General features: G+C 35.2%; 1 protein-coding gene across 5 annotated transcripts in view; it reads right to left on the bottom strand.

Annotated features, from left to right (window-relative positions):
* The window catches only part of LOC144968837 (E3 ubiquitin-protein ligase TRIM45-like), a 98,869-nt gene that overhangs the window by 87,196 nt on the left and 4,173 nt on the right, over positions 1–7,500 (bottom strand). The window lies entirely within an intron of this gene.

Raw genomic sequence — 7,500 nt, 5'->3', positions numbered from 1 at the left:
GATGATGATGATGATGATGATGACGATGACGATGGTGATGATAAAGATTTTTAAAGTGGTAAACTTTGTTATCCATTTCAAGATGCTTCTCCCTCCCCCTTTTATCGTTTTTTCATCATTCCGACTCTAGTGAGCATTTTCCAAACATAGAATCAACTCAATAATTCCCTTATGCTTGATTTAGACTAAATCAAATAGAATGAGAGTATGGCTAATTGCTGGAGATTACTCAAGACCATAGGATAACATCCCACCTGTACCGCCTTTGCTGCCGTCAGTCTGTCGACGGTCGACTTCTACTAAAATACTCCGCTCGATGCTAACAAAACGCCTGTTCTCTTTTTGGCTAGATTTATTTATCTTTATATACGAACATCAGATTGTCAATAAGTATGAAAATTTGAAAGTTCTATAAGTCTCAAGTTTGAGATATTTTAACCAAGTTGGATGTCATCTCATTGTGCTGTTGTGATATGAATTAAAGATTTTAAAAAGTGTGTATGAAACAGTGCAAGACAAGCAAGAAAGAAAAATACAAGAAAAAAAAATATCTCAAAACACCAGACTGCCTCGACTACGGACCAAACCTCAGACCGCCTAATTATTTGTCACTTTAAAATATGAATTAATTGCAGAGGTGACTAGTAAAACATGCTAACACCCATATAATATGGGTCAAAATGTTTAACTTTCTTTCAATCTATAGAAGGAACGAGGTTAACGTCACATAGCTCTTTCTTATCATTTTTAGACAGCCTGTTAGTGATTAGTTTTCACTAAATTATATCAATCACACTATAAGCGATATAGGTTACAGAAAATTTTGTGTGTTGGTGTGTGTATTTTGGCTGGGGATGTCGTGAGTATTTTACCTTGACGCATAGCATCAATTGGGCACGTTGGAATCACTATGGAACAGCTAGACATATATAACACTTGTTGTTCTATTAGGTAACGAAGGAAAGTCTTTGTAACTTTAATTCACTAAATAAATGATAGAAATGATTATTCAATGATGATAATAAAGTGACTTAGCGAAAGTATTGAACTTCAGTTCCTCAGTCAATAATTATCTGGCCAAAGTGTGAGAAAGTGTTTTGTTTGTGGCTGTCTGTACTTATTAGTATTAGACTGGGTAGTTGGAATGGCTGAATCACAGGTAGACTTGTCTGGATTGCCTCATGATTACACGTCATTTTGGCAACCTTTAGCTATGATAAGATGAATGCATTTTTACAATCTTATTCTCTCTCTCTCTCTCTTTCTCTCTCTCTATCTCTTTCTCTCTCTCTCTCTCTTTCTCTCTCTCTCTCTTTCTCTCTCTTTCTCTCTCTCTCTCGTTCTCTCTCTCTTTCTCTCTCTTTCTCTCTCTCTCTCTCTCTCTCTCTCTCTCTCTCTCTCTCTTCTTCTTCTTTCTTCTCTTCTCTTCTCTCTCTCTCTCTCTTTTCTCTCTCTCTCTCTCTCTCTCTCTCTCTCTCTCTCTCTCTCTCTCTTTCTTTCTTTCTTTCTTTCTCTCTTTCCCTCTCATAATATAATCGATCATCATTTTCTTTTCTTTTGCTTCCCCTCTCAAAAGCAGTTTCTTTGTTATTATTATTTACTTCCTCTTTCGCAATATATTTCTTTTATTGAAAAACAACAACAAATGTTTACATTATTTTCGTAGTATAATTTAAAAAAATAAATCGTTAGATCTGTTTGTTTAGTTTACATCCAACTCGCCGACTGACATAAACAGGTAATAGGATGAAAACACGCAATATGTATGTTTTATCGAAATATTATATATTTATTTTTTCTTTCTCTCTCACTCGTTCTTCTTATCCCGGTTCGTCTCTGCATGAATGCCATAACAAATATATCTAATGTAAATTACGTTAATGATAATCAAAACACATTAATTGTTTCAAACGGTAATTTGAGAAAATTACGCAGATAACAAGAGGTTGTAAAGAAAAAAAGAAACTATTGTAGGTGCGTAAATCAATTTTAAAAATAGATAATGCTTTTACTTTGCTAAAAAAAAGTAACAGAAACAAGAAAAAAAGAAAACATACAAAAAGATCGAACTAAAACGAAAAAAAGCAAACAAACAAAAAAGGAAAAAAAACTACAACCCCCCCCCCCTCAAAAAAAAAAGAAGATCCAAACAAACAACGATCGACACAAAATTTAAATGTACATAGGGCTCTCCTTTTTAATTTATCTGGATGATGGTAATCCACTATATTCAATTTTGCCATTATAAACATGCTTGAAAGGAAATAAAAAGTAATAACCAAAATTGAAAACCACAGCTTGAAAAGAGAACTAACAAGATAGCAAAAACGAAACGTGTCGGGCTCAAAACCCAACAACTAAAACAATTAAAAAACAATACATTACTTAAAAACCCAGATAGACGGCAGCCCGAAACGTTCCGTGTATGATATTTTGTTATTTTTTAAATCTGTATTTACAGTCCACAGATTCCAGCATCTTAGTATCACATTGAAACTAAATAATGTTTTTTTTTTCTGTTGAGAATTGAAAGAAAAGGAAAAGAAATCAAATCAAATAACTATGAGACATGATTCAACCTACAACCATAACAACTAAATGACCAAGTAAAACTCAACCATGCTTCGGCGTGAATCGTCTAGCCAAGAGAAAAGAGAACAACACGTTCAAAGGATAACCAATTTCATTCATGTTATCCTTGTCATTGCCGATGTCTTTACCCTCCTTACCTCTTACAAACTCTTTACTTCTTTTACAATCTATTTCATAACTATTTATTTGATGAATTACTGCTACTTGTTATAGCAAATAGCAAGAAAATAATGAATAAATCAAAATCAATACAAAAACTTATACAACAACAACTACTGCTACTGCCACTGCTACTACAACTACTACTACTACTACTACTACTACTACTACTACTACTACTACTACTACTACTACTACTACTACTACTACTACGACTACTACTACTCCTACTTCTACTTCTACCTAATACTACAACTACTAAAGCTACTACTACTACTACTACTACTACTACTACTACTACTACTACTACTACTACTACTACTGCTACTACTACTACTACTACTACTACTACTACTACTACTACTACTACTACTACTACTACCACTACTACTTCTTCAACTACTAGTACTACAAGAACGAAAAAAAAACATATTCCATTCCGCGAAACGTCAGACTCCTTCCTCCTTACTTCTATCCATCAACTAAAGTAAATGGTAGCTGGATCTAACCCAGACCTGTCATTAAATGCGTTTTGATAGAATATTCATTTATCAAAAAGAGAGTGGTTTAAAAAAAAATCCTTTCAGGTGAAGGCAACAGGATTAAAACCCAATTAACGTCCAGCGTTTGATTTGCTATTATAAAGAGTGACATTTGAACAATAATAATTTTATTTTAAACCTTCGTTAAACGCTTTGCAACAAAATGACTTAATCAAATCAAACGTCTTTCTGGTAACCTAGACATGAAACAAACTTTCATTATGGGCTCTATCATCACAAATAGCATTCTTACATGATTGAGCAAGTCAGCATTTTACATATTGGTCTCTGTTTCTCTATTTTCTCTACGTAATAATAGGCGCCATAACATTATATGAATGACGTGACCTTCTTTAGTTTCCATGTGAAATGAGGTACATAATGCATGTCTGGATTCCACATGGTGCGAATTCGATGTATGTTCGATATTACATTACTGTCCCGACCAAGAGATCGAATCTCTCTCTCTCTCTCTCTCTCTCTCTCTCTCTCTCTCTCTCTCTCTCTCTCTCATACATTCACACACTCGTCTATCACTCTTCTCCAAGTTAATTCTTTCTCTTAATACATCTCTCCATTTTCCCCAAGTCTGTCCTTCCTTCATCTTCTTCTTCCTGGATCGCCTCATCTGCCCAAATCCCTAATTAAACGTATAGGTCAGTCCTTACAATAAATAATCATAGTAATTTATTGGGCTATCAAAATGTTCAGCTTATCAAATTATTGATTACGTGGTTCAAATATGGAAGGAGAAAATAATTTTACTAATTTCATTTTGTTATTGATCACAGAGCTAGAAAACCGACACAAGATGATATATCAAACTTTACAATTGGATCACCCAAGCTTTTCCCAAGCTCTTGTAAATATCGATTTATTCTTATTACTTGCAAATTCATTTTTATTCCTCTACCTAAATATTTTATTGGAAAACCGAGCATCTCAAGTATATATATACATCTGACTGTTTCCCCTTTGGTGAAGGATCCCAAACAATGCTTTGAGCAAAACAAAATAGACATTCTAAAACATAGGACAGAAAAACACATAACAGGGGATAACATAGTTTAATCAAAGTGGGAAGGATGAGACTTCACAAAATGGCTGCTTGAGGTGAGATGGAATCGCCAACACAGCTCAGTACAGTTAAAAATTAGCTGTTCAACAACAGCTTGTAATGTATTTCTTTAACGATATGCTGGATTTCTTTCAAATCAATATCTATTCCAATAATAACTCTTTCCCATCTCACAATACATAGAAACATTGACTACGATGTGACTATCGCTTTAATTAATACATGGGGTCAGGTTAAATCAACATTGTAATATCACGGGTACCCCCCCCCCCTTCTCTCTCTCTCTCTTTATATATATATATATATATATATATATATAATATATATATATATATATATATATATATATCTTAACGTTCTCCACCTGTCTCGCCATTCAAACGTGTGCCAATACGCCACATAGCATGCTTCTTGTAGCCATCAATAGGTATATAAAACAAACTCCCGTGCTCCATAATTCGCATAAGACTATAAAATATAAAGACACACCATGTTTTTACTCGATAAATTCCTCATCTACTTGTCTTTCACTCCCTCCCCCTCCCCCCCCCCCACTCCTCCTTTCAATCATTTTTGTCTTTCCCCTTCTCAGTCTTTCTCTCTCCCTGTCCCTCACCCTTTCTCATCCCAATAACTCTTACCTGCGTCAATAACCCATTGATCTGTTTATAAATAGATCCCCAAATAAATCACACAGACAGTAACACACGAAAAAGATACATGTTTTTTTGGGGATGATCTCCTCCTCCCTTGCTCAACTCACCTGCTACTGGGGCAGGTTAAGGTAGATCAAGGTACAGTACTCACTTTCTTCATTATTCCTGCCTTGCATTGTTCACAGGCCAAAATGAAGTCCTTATGCTATACAACACGAGAAGTGTTTCCACTTAACAAAATATCAAATTCCGAGATCAATCTCCGCACGTGATCATCTTTTATTCTTTATCATCGTTATTCTGTTTTATTTGTAAATGAAACTGTTGTACAATGACAAAATGCTCAAGTATTTTGGCGAGAAACCTTTTACTTCCCAAATGTATGTTTTATAGATTAAAATAAAATGAGCATAGGCCTAAATCGCTTAATATCCACTAAGGGTGCTCAAATAATTTCCAATCATAGATGTTACTAACAAAAACAAATTTGGTTAACCATTAAAAATTTAGACAACTTAATAACACAATAATGGAGAAAGTCACCACATAATTGTATAAAATCTGCACTGATGGGTAATTCGCCTTTTGCAGATAAAGACGTTGAACTTGAACTAACTTGGACTTGCTCAAAGAGCTCTGCAAGGAACCCCTAGCCAAAAGCCACACTTAATACGTAGGACGAAACATGAAGCCTGATAGGCGATTTAAATTTTTTTATCAAGAGGGACATTGCTGTTAACGACCAGGCACTCATTTTACACTTGAGCACGGTGAGAGAATGTGAGTAAAGAGCGTATGCGTCTGGTCGGAAAGCGATTGTCATGTCACAAGACCACAAAGCTGCACCAAATCATCTTAGGAGTTTCGGATTCATTAACTTTTATTTTGACAAGTTTGAGGTCATATTGACATAGATAGATTCCGATATTATATGTTTTAAACATTTTCATGTCAAAATGAACGACAAAGTTTTGTATGCGCGCGGTATAAAAAAATACTGACGCGCATAATATATTATTATGTTTTTAATGGGAACTGACATTTCTTCATGGCTAAAAAGATAATTTTAGCCTACGTTCAAATTTAGCAAAAGAAACAAATCCCCAAATCAAATCTTTTTATTAAATGAGTGGGGAGGGGGGGGGGGTGAAACTAATACAGATTAAATTATAGCAGTTTTGCCAGACTCTAAAGTCCCAGGTTTGAGAGGTTTTGACAAGTTAAGGGTTATTTTCATCGATCGATATTTGAAGGACTAGTTTTCTGGCCAATTTCTACAAAAATTTGTTAGACAGTGAAAGGGCGTTTGGTTTAGCATTCGGAGCAAATGTAATGTGAGAAATCAGAAAAGAGATCAATCACAGAGTGTAGTCATGGTGGGTATTAATTCTATTAGGGGGAGGTCCGTTATCAGGTACTCGCCCTTTTCACACGAATATCAATAGGTGTACAGATTTCACTTCAAAACCTCTGATATTTCGGCGAGGGTTGCAAGACAGTCTGCCACGCCTTTTGGTGCATTTTAAAAATTAAAGTTCATAAGGAACATCTGATATGAAATACATGACATAATGTAACATGAATAAAAGTAACAAAACGAAAAAAATACCCCCAAGAAATAAACAGACAACAGAAAAATAAGCACCAATATATATAATTAACGGAAAAAGCGAAAACAAAACAAGAGAACTGAACACGCATACATTTTGAAAAAAAAAAGAAAACAAAGAAGAAACCAAGAAAAAAAAATGCATGTTGCTGTCGTCGCTTTTCCACTTTTTAGTCACAATTGAAATTTAAGAAGGCTTTCTTATGTGGCGTAATTGAATAACAAAACGATTAAGCTGTAACACATCTTACAGCGCGATATCATTGAAACAATTATCCCTACATTCGTCACGGATCTCTTTAAACGACCTTATTAACTTATTCAGCTACAGTTTTTTTTTTCGAAATCATTATTAGAAGCAGTGTCTGACGGTGTAAGCTTTGAAGGTGAGATGTTAAATGAGTGAATGGAGAGTCAGTTGTCTTCTCTGTCACAAAATTGGCATAAGCATTGTGATTGGTACGTTTCCGCTCAGCCAGAGTTGCCGATAGCTTCAGGCCCTTTGTAACACACATTAAGCACTTTTTATGCTGTTAGCTGCCGCTCAGTGTCTCTTCTTGTTGTCTTGAAATACAAAAATCCTCCATCCCAGGAGATCACTCTTTTGTGTAGAAAGTAAATTGCGGTTATGTGGTCTTGTGGTATGGCACATGCTTTCCGGACCGGAAGGTCCAGAGTTCGAGTCCCGCTCTGAGCGGGGCATTATTGAGTCCTTGGAAAAAAGACTTAACTCACATTCTCCTGCTGCACTCAGGATTTATATGAGTACCCGGCAGTTAACAGCTGTTAATCTCTGTCGGAAAAAAAAATGTAATATCGCTCAACAGAGGTTATGTATGTTAAGTGTTGCTGTTGACAAGGTAC

Source organism: Berghia stephanieae, chromosome 3, assembly GCF_034508935.2.
Source record: "Berghia stephanieae isolate SIO BIC M18660-M18661 chromosome 3, UCSD_Bste_1.3, whole genome shotgun sequence".
NCBI lineage: Eukaryota > Metazoa > Mollusca > Gastropoda > Nudibranchia > Aeolidiidae > Berghia > Berghia stephanieae.
The sequence above is the reverse complement of the archived record's forward strand: the minus strand, read 5'-3'. Positions and strand labels throughout refer to the sequence as shown.